Below are 14,156 nucleotides of genomic sequence, written 5' to 3'. Positions count from 1 at the left end.
CTTTTGGCAGCTAAGATGGCTAGGGCTAGTTGTAGCTAATGTTGCAAGAGGTTTGTGTGTGGCGCTGTTATCATTTTAGATTGAATTGTAATAGGACTCAACTGATCTGAGTTAATGATACTAGAGACTCGCGACTCATGAGTTAATTTAAAGACACGGGTGAAAGATCCAAATGAGTCACGACTCAATTCAATTCAATTTTATTTAAAGTATCAAATCATAACAAGAGTTATCTCAAGACACTTTACAGATAGGGTAGGTCTAGACCACACTCTATAATATAGAAAGACCCAAGAATTCCAGTAATTCCCCCAAGAGCAAGCATTTAGTGCGACAGTGGTGAGGAAAAACTCACTTTCAGGAAGAAACCTCGGTGGTGAGAAAAACTTCCTTTAATAATAATAATAATAATAAATTGAATTTGTGTAGCGCTTTTTTAAGGACTCAAAGTCACTTTACAGGGCAAGGTAGAAAACAAAAACAAAACAAAACAAAACAAGATAAGATTCAGGCATAGATGAAAAGGGAGGGGGGCGTGGTGCTAAGGATAGGCAGAGGTGAAGAGATGGGTCTTGAGGCGGGACTGGAAGATGGTGAGGGACTCAGAGGTGCGGATCTCTTGGGGGAGGGAGTTCCAGAGCCTGGGAGCTGCCCTGGAGAAGGCTCTGTCCCCAAAACTGCGGAGGTTGGACTTGTGGATGGAGAGGAGACCGGCTGAGGTGGATCTGAGGGACCGTGAGGGTTGGTAGGGGGAGAGGAGGTCAGTGAGGTATGAGGGGGCCAGATGGTGGAGGGCTTTGTAGGTGAGGACCAGGATTTGGTAGGTGGGAGATGTGAAGCCAGTGGAGTTGTTTTAGGACTGGAGTGATGTGGTGCTAGGATTTGGTGCGGGTGATGAGTTGGGCGGCTGCGTTCTGGACCAGTTGGAGTCGGTTGATGTGGGTAGAGCTGATGCCAAGGAGAAGTGAGTTGCAGTAGTCCAGTCGGGAGGAGATGAAGGCGTGAATAAGTCTTTCAGCAGCGGGGGGTGTGAGAGAGGGTCTGATTTTGGCGATGTTACAGAGGTGAAATAAGGAGGTTTTGATGACATGGCGGATGTGGGGCTCAAGGGAGAGGGAGGAATCAAAGATTATGCCAAGGTTACGGGCCTGGGGAGATGGGGAGACAATGGTGCCGTCGATGGTGAGAGTGGGGTTATTGATTTTGCTATGTGTGGATTTGGAGCCTATGAGGAGGAATTCTGTTTTATCGCTGTTGAGTTTGAGGAAGTTGTGTTGCATCCAGGTTTTAAGAGCTGACAGACAGGAGTTGATGTGGGAGAGGGGAGGATTGTGGGGGGATTTGGTGCTGAGGTAGATCTGGGTGTCATCGGCGTAACAGTGGAAGTCCGGCTTGAATTGGCGGAGTATCTGACCAACAGTGTTGGGCAAGTTACTTCCAAAATGTAATACATTATAGATTACTAGTTACTGTCATTTGAGAGTAATTAGTTATATTACAATATTACTGTCTCTGAATTGTAATGCATTACACTACTTTTGCATTACTTTTGAGTTACTGACAACCATGACAACCCAAGTTTGATATTAGAAATCAGAAGTGCAGTGCAATGCGCTACTCTGTGCTTCCGTTAGAGCAGTCACCCACTTAGAGCTCATATTCTAATAACCACGGTGTCTGTCCCCCGACTCAGATCGGTTAAATCAAAGGTAAACAAAAGAAGGGCTATACTTAACAACCTAATTGGAATTACATAGATACATAGTTTGAAAGCCTTGTTCTTAATATTCAACATCCAACATGGAAATCATCACAGCCAATTATATTTGTTGTTGTTTACCGAGCTCCAGGTCCGTATTCAGAATTTTTCATGTGTAGTCCTTAAATCAGACAAAGTACTTATTGTAGTTGATTTTAATATTCATGTGTACGTTGACAGCAATAACCTTAGTATTGCTTTCAACTCACTACTAGATTCAATTGGTTTTAGTTAGAGTGTGCATAAGGCCACTCACTGTTTTAACCACACCCTCGACCTTGTGCTGGCATATGGCATCGAAATTGAAGATTTAATAGTATTTCCGCAGAATCCTTTATTATCAGACCATTTTTTAATAACTTTCGAATTCTCACTACCCGACTATACGAAATTATTAGATTGTGCTGGGCCCTAAACACCTCCGAACCTCATTATCCAAAGATATAGCTACTCTGGATGGTATTGCCCTGGCCTCCAGCACTACTGTCAGAAATTATCAAAGATGTTTTATCAATATTAATAAAGTTATGAATATGGTTATTAATAACTTTATCAAATCGACAAACAATCAAAATGGGGCACCACCCTGAAACTTCAGGGGCCAATATTGAACTGTGAAATAGTCTCATTAGGGGTGTTCCCTTTAAAATACAGATCTTAACTTGGTTAATCTATCTGATTCTTTAAAGGAACAAAAGGAAGGGTGAAGTTCGAGCAACGACCTGTGTTCAACCAGCAATTATTACAATAAGTACACAAATAATCCAGGCGACTGCTAATTAAAGTATAGTAGAATTTATTAACTTCAGAATTATCAATGGCCAATCAAAAATCCTTTGCTCAATTAAACCCAATATACCTTTTTTTTAAAGTACAACAAAACAAAGCCAAAACAAAACCAGCACGTGATGTGATCTGTGTGTGTGTGTGTGTGTGTGTGTGTGTGTGTGTGTGTGAGAGAGAGAGAGAGGGTGCTAGGAGGAGGGGTGAGGGGTTGCTAGGCTACGTCCCAGATTAGCCGTTAGCTCATTGAAGCTAGGCTATGTGTTAGTTACACAAAAGCTATTTAGCCCCCAAGAGGGCGGCAGTGGGCTGCGTTGCAGGCTTCACGTGGCTAGGCTAGCCAGTTAGCTCTCAAACTTACGTGTTGCAGACAAAAGGACCCTCAGGAGCGCAGTTGTTGAGCAGTGTGTGCTCTGTAGCTACGTGACCCTTAGCGCGTGTGTGTAGCTATGTGTTCATATATATATATATATATATGTGTGTGTGTGAGAGAGGTTAGAGAAAGAGGAAAGAAAGAGATATATACTTAGATCTTGGTTATCGATAATGACCAGCCCTCTCAGTCACTCATGTCTGGACTAACGTGAAATTAGGGCAGACTCTGAGAATTTCGTCTGACTGAGGGGGCATTCATTATAACCACTCCGGTGTACAGTACCTAAACTCCGTGGAAGGAGCTAGCAATGTAGCGTTTACAGTTTACCCAAGCTACATTAATCAACATATCATCAACAAGTATCGTGATCAAATGATACATTCACAGCAAAATAATGGGGCACAGCGGTCACCATCAGATTAATAATCAACCGTACATCCGTAGCACATTATTAATCAAATCACATTAATGGTAACACAAATAGCAACAATAGCAAATTACTCATTAATAAAACACACCCTGAAACAAGACGTGTGTTTCCAGGATCCAGTAGTGTTCGTCAGAACACCTCAAAATAAATCCACTTTGTCCAGAAGTGGAAGTTTTTAGCACAAGCGCTGGCACGCTCCCTTCAGCAACGGGGTTGCAGTGGAAGACTGGGATTTTTGAGTGGTCAGGCTATTTATGGCTCAGGTCCCCTGACCTGGCTCCATGCTGTTTTATGGTCCCAGGAGCCAATGGGAGATTAGAGTTCTCGGACCTGTGGCCATTTTGTGCAGTAACACTTACGTGTGACCTGCAGGCTGTTGTTAGAAAATGGGTGATGAACCCTCTTTTCTGAGGAGACATGGATTGGAATTTTCCATGTAGGCCCTTCTTTGTCTCAGGCCCATTGTCTCTGAGCACATGTTGGCCGGAAATCCTTTGTTTGAAAAAGATAATGTTTAACCCACTACTGGATGGTTCCAACAAGACTCAAACAGGTTTACTCGGCACGGGAAATTGCCCCTTGGGACTGAGTGAAGTTGTTCTTATATGGTTGGTTTGATGGTAGATGGTTCATGGTTGAGGAGGGAAAGTAAAGGTGATCGCTTTTCATCTCAGTGTCCACTTAAAAATGATGTACGATTGCGCTTGAGTCCTGTGATAATAATAAAATAAACAGCATGAGCTAATAAGATGAAGACAAGCAAGCACAGACACAAGAAAGAAACAGATCTAGAGATTACGAGAGTAGTATTAAAATATTTTCCCTGTCCCATCTGCTGAGTTAACCTGCCCGACATTTTGGCTGGAGTTTTGGCCAGCAGCAGAGTGTTAAATTCCTACCTCTCGTCTAGTCTATGCCAAAAGCAGAGCTGTCATAAAAAAATACATGCAGTGCAGAACAAATAGACAAAAAATATTGCAAGAATTATGACGACCAATATGGTGTGATCTTTTTGCAACCCTGTCTCCAACACACTATCTTCCTCAAAGAGGAAGATAAATAAGAGACTCTATAAAGAAGAGTAACTGCATCAAAACACAGTAAAATGTCCAATATCCTTATGTCTCAGGTACAGTAGGTAAGTACAGTACAGAGTCTTACATTATTTTACATGGTTCTTTCAGTACATGCTAGAACAGGGGTCACCAACCTTTCTGAAACTGAGAGCTACTTCATGGGTACTGAGTCATACGAAGGGCTACCAGTTTGATACACTCTTCTGAAATAACAAATTTGCTCAGTTTGCCTTTAGTTATATATGATTATTAATGATTAATGATAATCATCTATGTGAAGACACTGATCACGTTAATGATTTATTACTATAATTATCAACAATGACTTAACAAGGTGGAAAACAGATAATATCAATATTCAATTTTCATTTTTAGAACAGGCCTGAGGTCTACTCATGTGGTCCTTGGGGGCTACCTGGTGCCCGCGGGCACCGTGTTGGTGACCCCTGTGCTAGAATATGGTAAAGGTCTTAAATGCAGTTTCTATTCTCAGGCTCAAGTTTATTCTACTTACTTGTTCATTATTTTTGGCCTCTACTGTGTTTGTTCATTACTGTGCTCCTTGAGTGTTGGCTGACGTACCACAATTTCTGAATTTGATTATTAGACCTAAACACTGTCACACAGGTTTAAGGTTGTTTTAGAGTGCAAGCATATGGCTATTTTGTATAGGCAGTACCTACCAGTACATACCTTACATGCATACTAAACATTCATGTTGCCATCAATATGGTTACTATACGGGCTGCCCTCTAAAAGGCAATGATCCAAGTCATTAGTCAAAAAGACCCTGAGTTGACTTGCATTTTGTTAGTCAAATCATTGCATTTTTAGGGCCCGAGCGCTGACAGTGGCGAAGGACCTATTGAAACTGAAGGAATTATTTTCCTGGCAAATGAATTGCTTTTTTGAGGGGCTTAACATACTCAAAAACTCACCAAAATTGGCGGTCGCATCAAAACTGGTGGAAATGTATGTATCTTAAGGGTTTTGGGAATAGGCGCACAAAAATGGCTCGCTAGCGCCCCCTACAAAACTTAAAAAATTGAGCCCCTGCAGTACATTTAACGTAGACTCACGAAACTTGGTACACATATGAAGTGTGCCATTTTGAATTGAAAGTTCGAAATGAGTGTGATTTTGGCCATTTCCACGTCGTACTTTAACGAACTCCTCCTAGAGATTTCATCCGATCAACTTCAAATTTGGGCTGTGCCATCTTAAGACGTTAAAGATGAACAGTTATTAAAAGAAAAACTTTTCGTCATAGGGCATGGCCATGGCGGGGCGGCCATTTTGTGCGTTTCACCATCAAAACAGGAAGTGGGTGTTACTTGAGTGTACATTGTCCAATTGGCTCAAAACTTTTCAGGATTCAGAAGAGTCCAACCGTGACGACATCTACATGCTGATATTGGCTCAAAGTCATAGCGCCCCCTAGTGGCAACAGGAAGTAGGCCTAAAAGTCAAGGTGCTAGACATTAACAAACTCCTCCTAGAGATTTCATCTGATGGACCTCAAATTTGGTCTGTACCTTCTCAACACCTTAAAGATGAAAAGTTATTAAAAGAAAAACTTTTCATCAAACGGTGTGGGTGTGGCGTAGCAGCCATTTTGAGTGTTTAGCGATGAACGAGAAAGTGGCTGCCCAGCTAACAATTTATGATTCCCAGAACGTTCTGGGAACGTTCCACGAAGGTTATGGTTTTGGTTAGGTTTTGGTTCCCATGGAAAGTTTTCGGTTACATCGAACGTTCACATAACCTTTAGGGAACGTTCCCCTAACGTTGTAACTTAACTTTAACAACCATGGTACCAAAAAAATTATGTAAATAATAATCAGAATCAGTTTTATTGGCTATATAGACACATACTGTACAATAGAGACAACAATATACATATAGGCACATAATATACAAAAAATACAACTATACAAATAAGACATAATATCAATACAAGTACCGGTACTCGCTCCGAAGCTAATTGCCTTCACTCTCTCACTTTCTCCCTCGCTCTATCACCCACTCCCCACACACACACATGCCGACTCGACGCACACACCAACACACAAGTATAAACATCAGGCCACTTACATAGAAAGCTCTGCGTGGAGTCTCCGCAGAACCATAAAACAGCCTTTATAGTACTCATGCAAAATTCCTAGTTACTTTCCACCCCTGTATGCCCTCCACCTCCCTTCCTCCCCAGTGCATGTTTGAGATGTTCTGCTGCGTGATGCTTGATTGTAGCCTCTGTAGCTTCTTTATCCCATTTCATGACTGCAGCTGCAAGAGTTGGACAAAAACAAAACAAATATAAATATGTAAAGAAAACCAGTGTTAAATGGCAGTATGCAAGTTCACATACAATATCGTTATGTGAAAACATCCAGGTTTAAAGTTCCTTATTCCTCCTGTCAAATATCAATTAAGTGGCAATAATACTGCACATGGTAACTGGTGTGGTATATGGCACCATACACGTGACTGAAGATGGTTTCTGTAAACTTGTCTATTGCAGGTATACGACTGCAATGGACAGTGGCCGTTTCTATATGAGATAATATTAAATCACGTACACGTATAATTGAATCATTTGTTTTTCCTGCAGATAATTTGTTTTCCCAGCAGAAAGAGAGAAAGAGAAAAAAGGGAGAAGCTTGTTTAACTTGTAATGGAACATTTTGAACATAAACTATATCAAACCATATAAGGCGTTTTTAATTATATCAAGCTTATAGAAGATGTTTTTGTTAAATATAATAGGAATTCGAGTTTTCTGTAGCAAATATTTTTGTTTGATAAAAATTTGATACTTCAAACTTAAATGACATGGGGGGGAAATGCTGTGTACCTTTAATTGCTTTAAAAGTTGTAGTCTTCTCCAGAGGCAGTTTCTGCTTCTTCCCCTTCCCCTTCATATTGAATTTTGCCATTAGCTGGTTGGTAAAGAGCCTGAAGAAACAAATTCACCATTTAGAACTTACATGCATGTTGTAATCTACAGGAACTGTAGCATGGGTGAGAGTGCCACGAGTGGAGTAAAGAGATGTGGTTTTGGGACACTGTTGTTTTCTGGAATTGATTAAACAAACCTTTGAGAGGTGACCATTTGATAGCTACAATGACATACTTTCCCTGCACCTGTAGAACCTCCTCCTCTTTACCTTCCACGTCAAGTTTCTATGCGGTCTCATGATTACATTTTCAGAAAATTAAATTGCATTTTTAATCTCCTCCATCGTCTCCAGCTGCTCTATATGGGCGGTTGACAGTGGAGGCTCGCTCAGATTTGATATTTTTTATCAATTTGCCCTTTTATGAAATATAAAAATGGCAGTAAATTCAGTTCAGGAGCTCTTCCTGTTTTTCCACAGCTTACTTGTTTCAGACAGTGGCCTGGTGAATAAAGTGTATAGTATAAGTTGGTTTAGATATGTCACATCCTCTGTCAACTGGCAAACTGTGACAAGAAATGTATCATGTTTGTGTTATGCATGTTACATGTAGGGATCTTGTTATCTATCCTGTTAAATACCTGTCAAGAATTTTGTGGACACAATCCCTTACATCTTTCCCTCCAATTGTTGCAATTTGCATCACCTTTAAAAAGAGGGGGTATTATTTCTGTCATGTTAGAATAGGGTATATACAGAAACCCTGGAGGTAAATTCAATACTTTTTAATACCATTTTTAATACCTTCTCAATATTTTTTTAAAACCAACACGCCATTGAGTTGCAGGTTTATACAGCAACATGTTTCTAACAATTAAACAAAAAGAGTTTGAGATTTATAAAACTACATTCTCTTGGCCAATAGAACAATGCAGATAGGGAAAGTCAACAGAATAGATTGAGACTCACTGACTTTGGAAACATCTTACATTTATTCCACCTTTAGAATAAAATTAATAGATGAAATAAAATGATAAATTAAAGCAGTTCAAAGAAACCATTCACTGATGCCATTATAACCACTTAAAACTAAGTGAACCTTCTTCTGTATGTAGCCTACAGACACTATGCACAAATGAGTACACATGGAAAATATTCCACGAGGCAAGTGAAATACAAGAAAACAGGCGAGTGAGAAAACTGAAAGAAGAAAATATGTGTAGTGTTCTGTGGGGGGAATAGCTAAAGTAATACTAACGTTTCTATCATGTTTTTTATTTTTTTCTTAAATAAAATGTGGGCACGCAGCCAAGAGTGGATGTGAACTTGTGACGGGAAAAATATCACATATGCTTTAATGGAGCTAGCTTAATTTTGTTACATCCAGAACTTACATTGGGTCTCCAATTTAGGACATCGTATAGTCTAATCTTCTGCTACTTAACACATCCCTCTAGCACTAGGACCTGGTGAAATATTAACCTAAGTCTGTCACATCATATGGATACAACTATAAAGATACAATTTGCCTGTTCCCAGCATTAGCACAACACTTTGCGATGATTAGCTTGTTACCTGTGACGATATATGCTAAATGTAACATCTCTTTCACATTAGTGAAGTGACTGACCTATCTGGATGCGTTTTGAGATGCCTGATGAAGTTCGACGTTGTTGATCCAGCATCATTTATCTTGGTGCCACACACCTTGCATGTAGTTGTTCGCTTACTGCCACTGTTTACAAAGTTATTGAAAGCAAAACTAATGACAAAAGGCACAACTCCGGGAGGAATTGTGTCGCCATCGTCAGTGCATAGCGCATGCGTTACATTGCACATTATGGCAAAGGGCAGGGGACATGCAGCTCATCATACGTTTCCCCAACGTATATGCGGCAATAAAAGAAAATAGAAATACATGAATACATTTAGATTTAAAAAGCAATAATTGCATGAAAACTGACGATGAGTCTCGAAGCTCGAGTCCGAGTCAAGTCTTACGTTTTTTGGGTCGAGTCGCAAGTCAAGTCTGAAGTCTCTGCTTGTGCGACTTAAATGCGCCTCGAGTCCCCATCTCTGGGAGGTGATGCCAGTTAGCATGGCCTACCTTTTAATACTGTGGCCAAATAACACATACAAATGTTTTATGGTGTCATCAAACTGCTCTATTTCTGTTTTTACTGCATCATTGAGGACTAGGGTCATCACCACCCACCCAGACAAAAATCAAGAAAAGACCGTAAACAAAAGAAAACAAAATAATAACACTCCTCATCATCCAGTGTAATAGTCAGATCCCTTTCCCAAGTCTTTTTGAGGGCTGACCAGGCTCCATCCCCCTACAAAAGCATAGAATAATACTCTGACGCCTCATGACCTTTTCCATATTTCAACAACACCTTATCTAAACATTTCAGTGCTTTTGGGGGCTGAAGAACTGGATCCCCAAATCCCTACTAACAGATGGCAAATATTGGAAAAATAAAGACACGTTTGACAGAGCGAGACTTCCCGTTTTGAGATTCGGGACTCTGGTTGTTTGTTAATGCAGTCTGTCTAAATCATTGCTCTCCACACACTATAAAAACCCAAACTGTTAAATCTGTCATTACATATCATTATGTGTGAGGACTCTCACATTTTCAACATCTGTTAAGATTTGAAAAATCTTTTAGTGTGGGCCAGGCATTAGTGTCACATTCACTATGCGTTTCAGCACTCTCCAAAACAGCGCTGCATTAGGCCTACATAGGCTCCTAACTGAGAGGACTCATGTTAAATGTTTTCCAGAAATGCCTCTAATCTCTGACTCCCTTGCCGTTGTTGTATTGCTGTGTTAAAGTGCTTTGATCATGGTGTTTGCTGCCTTTTTTACGTATGCTTAATACTCTATTTCAGAGCACTGATGCACACATCAGAGCTCTGAGTAGATTAAAAGTTTTATTTTTTTCCCCACCAGAAGTTAGAGTCTCAAGTTTTGCTTTGCCTTTGGTCTGTGTGCTTTTCTACCCATTGTCCTTTCATTAACCATACACACACCCTCTTTCACACACACACACACACACACACACACACATACACATCTACATACCCCTGCTGGCACTCAGTCTTTGACTGCAGAAATCGCATGTCCATGATATCTTAGTGCTACATTAGCTATTTTGTACCTTATGTCTTTGAAATATGTATATAACACACTTGCCTGTTTTGCCTTTTGTAGTTGTAGTTTAGTAATGTATTTTGATTGAATGTGAATGATTGATTGAAGGATTATTGATTATTAATCGGTATTAAATAAATTCTGTTCTTTAAAAAGCAGTTGCCCCCTTTTGAGACTGTATCCACATTTCAGTTATTGGTCCCTGAGTTCAGGGTGGTGCCCTGTTTAGTATTTGTTCAATTTGATTTATTAATTTATTAAAATTGATAAAATATATTTGATGATTGCTAATAACTGAACCTTTGCCCCAACTCCCAACATACTGTATATATACGTTATATCTAGCTTGCGCTTCTAACATTACCTGTGCTGCATGGTTGCTGAGTCTGACACACTTCTGAGGGCGACAGTATTCAGCGATGCTGATGCCAGCCGAACTGCTGCATGGCTGCCCAGAGGGAGGTCGTCCATGCGCTGGTGACTGAAAAAGCCAGATTAATCTAATTGTGGGAGCTGCTACTTTTGCCTCCTGTTCTTTTATCGCCTCTCTTTTTTTAGAGCCACTTTTATGTACAAAATGCATTCTTAGCTTGTCTTGTTTAAGTGGCAGGAAGTGTATTACATGAAACCAGTTACATCTGTATGCTAGAGCACCAACCCTGTTTACAAGTAAGCAAAGTTTTGACCTCCTCCAATTTAAACAAGTTATGTTTTATGCTTGCAGGAGTTTAGATGACCCATATAGACAGTTTGAAGTCCAAAACCTTGCTGCTGTAAGCCTTTTAAAAGAAGCAGACTCTCATTCTTAAACTCACTATCCACCTCTCTTGCTCTCATTAGCATATCTCTCTGGTGCTCAGAGTATTGATTATAAAAAAGGTTCAAGAGCACTTTCCCAGCCCAGATACCATGGCCTGCATTGTTTGTCTCTTTCCTCTGTGTTCCAGCCATGTGGCAGGTAGACAGGAGCTGGACCTCTAGACAGAGTGGGCGAAAAGTCAGAGTGAATAAGCTTATGGCTAGGCTTCTGCCTTGTTTTTTTCCTCATAACTGAGTTTGTAGAAAGCTTACAGAAATTTATGCACATTGATTTGACAAATGGAAAGTTAGCACCAGCTAATAGAGAACGTTACCCGAACAGGAAGTTTGTATGAAAAGTTCATAAGAAAAGTATGATGAAATATAATAAACTAGAAACTGTCATGCAAAACACTCAAACACACCTAAAATAATGCACAAAACACTAATGGATTGAAGTTTGTAATTATTTTTATTATTATTATTATTAATATTACTGTATAACAATAACAGAGAGACACAAATCAGGAGGAAAAGGGTGAACCTCTGACCAGAGAGACAGAAAATGCATTGGTTATAGATTTCCCAAAACAAGACTTGCTTGTCTTAAGAAAACATGGGCCAATAGTGTCATGGTTATGGTTTTCAGTTGTGATTTTTCCTGTTTACTTTTGTTAATTCATTCCCTGTTTGTTTGTTTCCCTGTATTTGTTCAGTTTCCAGAGGCCTATACTACTAAGCAAGATTTGGAGTTACCAAGGTAACTTCAGGTTCAATCCAGTTTTCGGTGGGTCACTTGTTAGAGGGTTACATTGCCATGGTAACTTATGCAGAACACCTAACCTGTATTTCATGTTCCTGGATTATTCCTGACTTTTTGATTTTGTGCCTGCTTACCTGGATTGTAAATTTTCTTTTTGTCATTAAAACACATTCATACCCTCCGCTGCCTCCTCGTCCGCTTTCTGCACTTTGGGTCCAAATCTGCACTATCCTGACAAATACTGAATAAAATTATAAACGTAACACCCATTTTTCATGAGCTGAACTCAAAGATCTAAGACTTTTTCTATGTACACAAAAGGCTTATTTCTCTCAAATATTGTTCACAAATCTCCTATCCTTTGCCGAGATAATCCATCCACCTCACAGGTGTGGCATATCAAGATGCTGATTAGACAGCATGATTATTGCACAGGTGTGCCTTAGGCTGGCCACAATAAAAGGCCACTCTAAAATGTACAGTTTTATCACACAGCACAATGCCACAGATGTTGCAAGTTTTGAGGGAGCGTGCAATTGGTATGCTGACTGCAGGAATGTCCACCAGAGCTGTTGCCCGTGAATTGAATGTTCATTTCTCTACCATAAGCCATCTCCAAAGGCGTTTCAGAGAATTTGACAGTACATCCAACAGGCCTCACAACCGCAGACCACGTGTAACCACACCAGCCCAGGACCTCTACATCCAGCATATTCACCTCCAAGATCGTCTGAGACCACCGGTCACCCGGACAGCTGCTGCAACAATCGGTTTGCATAACCAAAGAATTTCTGCACAAACTGTCAGAAAGCGTCTCAGGGAAGCTCATCTGCATGCTTGTCGTCCTCATCGAGGTTTCAACCTGACTGCAGTTCGTCGTCGTAACCGACTTGAGTGGGCAAATGCTCATATTCGATGGCGTCTGGCACTTTGGAGACGTGTTCTCTTGACAGATGAATCCCGGTTTTCACTGTACAGGGCAGATGGCAGACAGCGTTGTGTGGGTGAGCGGTTTGCTGATGTCAACGTTGTGGATCGAGTGACCCATGGTGGCGGTGGCGTTATGGTATGGGCAGGCGTATGTTATGGACAACGAACACAGGTGCATTTTATTGATGGCATTTTTAATGCACAGAGATAACGTCACGAGATCCTGAGGCCCATTGTTGTGCCCTTCATCCACGACCATCACCTCATGTTGCAGCATGATAATGCACGGCCCCATGTTGCAAGGGTCTGTACACAATTCCTGGTAAGCTGAAAACATCCCAGTCCTTGCATGGCCAGCATACTCACCAGACATGTCACCCATTGAGCATGTTTGGGATGCTCTGGATCGACGTATACAACAGCATGTTCCAGGTCCTGCCAATATCCAGCAACTTCGCACGGCCATTGAAGAGGAGTGGACCAACATTCCACAGGCCACAATCAACAACCTGATCAATTCTATGCAAAGGAGATGTGTTGCACTGTGTGAGGCAAATAACCCCAGATACTGACTGGTTTTGTCAGAAAAGGAGGGAGACACCGACGTGACTGAGACCACAGAGGAACAAGGTTAAACAGATTTTATTGTAAGTTTTATTGTTCAGTCAAACAAGTAATGAAATTGTTTGTTCTCCAGTCCTTCCAGAGTCTGGAGGGGTGGGTGGACAGGAGGTTCTTGGCAAGGAGAGCAACTGTGAGGGGTCCTCTACAGCTGCACAGCATCCGGCTCCAATCAGCGGTGCACCTCGTGCGCATGGAAGTGGTCGGGTGCTCACTGATGCCATCCTGCAGCTACAGCGAGACACAATAAACACCATCAACCTCATTTTAAATGAGCTACAGCAGATGAGACAAGCAATACAAGAAACTGCACAATTATTAAAAGATGTAAAAAAAATGAACCTTGAACCTTTTTTGTCTTTCTTACAAACGCCGCATGACATCCTCACAAATTCTTGCCCCATGCTGGTAGGCCTTTTGTCGGGCAGGGGGCTGTGGTTCAGGGGTCACGATGTTGGGGGGGGGGGGGTCCTCAGTGCCACATTATGCAGAACACCACACGCCCTGATAATTGCGCACACCTTTGCTGGGTGGTAAAGAAGTCTGCCACCTGATGCATTCAG

General features: G+C 41.0%; 1 long non-coding RNA gene across 1 annotated transcript; it reads right to left on the bottom strand.

Moving 5' to 3' along the window:
- Nucleotides 1-6,528: 6,528 nt before the first annotated feature.
- Nucleotides 6,529-8,014, bottom strand: LOC116050166. Its single transcript, XR_004105042.1, has 3 exons — nt 7,963-8,014; nt 7,279-7,379; nt 6,529-6,710 (listed from the first exon to the last, which is right to left on the bottom strand). It is a non-coding gene; the product is annotated as an uncharacterized LOC116050166 (long non-coding RNA).
- Between the last annotated feature and the right edge of the window lie 6,142 nt (nt 8,015-14,156).

This window comes from Sander lucioperca, chromosome 19 (genome assembly GCF_008315115.2).
Source record: "Sander lucioperca isolate FBNREF2018 chromosome 19, SLUC_FBN_1.2, whole genome shotgun sequence".
In the NCBI taxonomy this organism is placed as follows: Eukaryota; Metazoa; Chordata; class Actinopteri; order Perciformes; family Percidae; genus Sander; species Sander lucioperca.
Note: the sequence above shows the minus strand (reverse complement) of the source record. Positions and strands in the feature narration are given on the sequence as shown.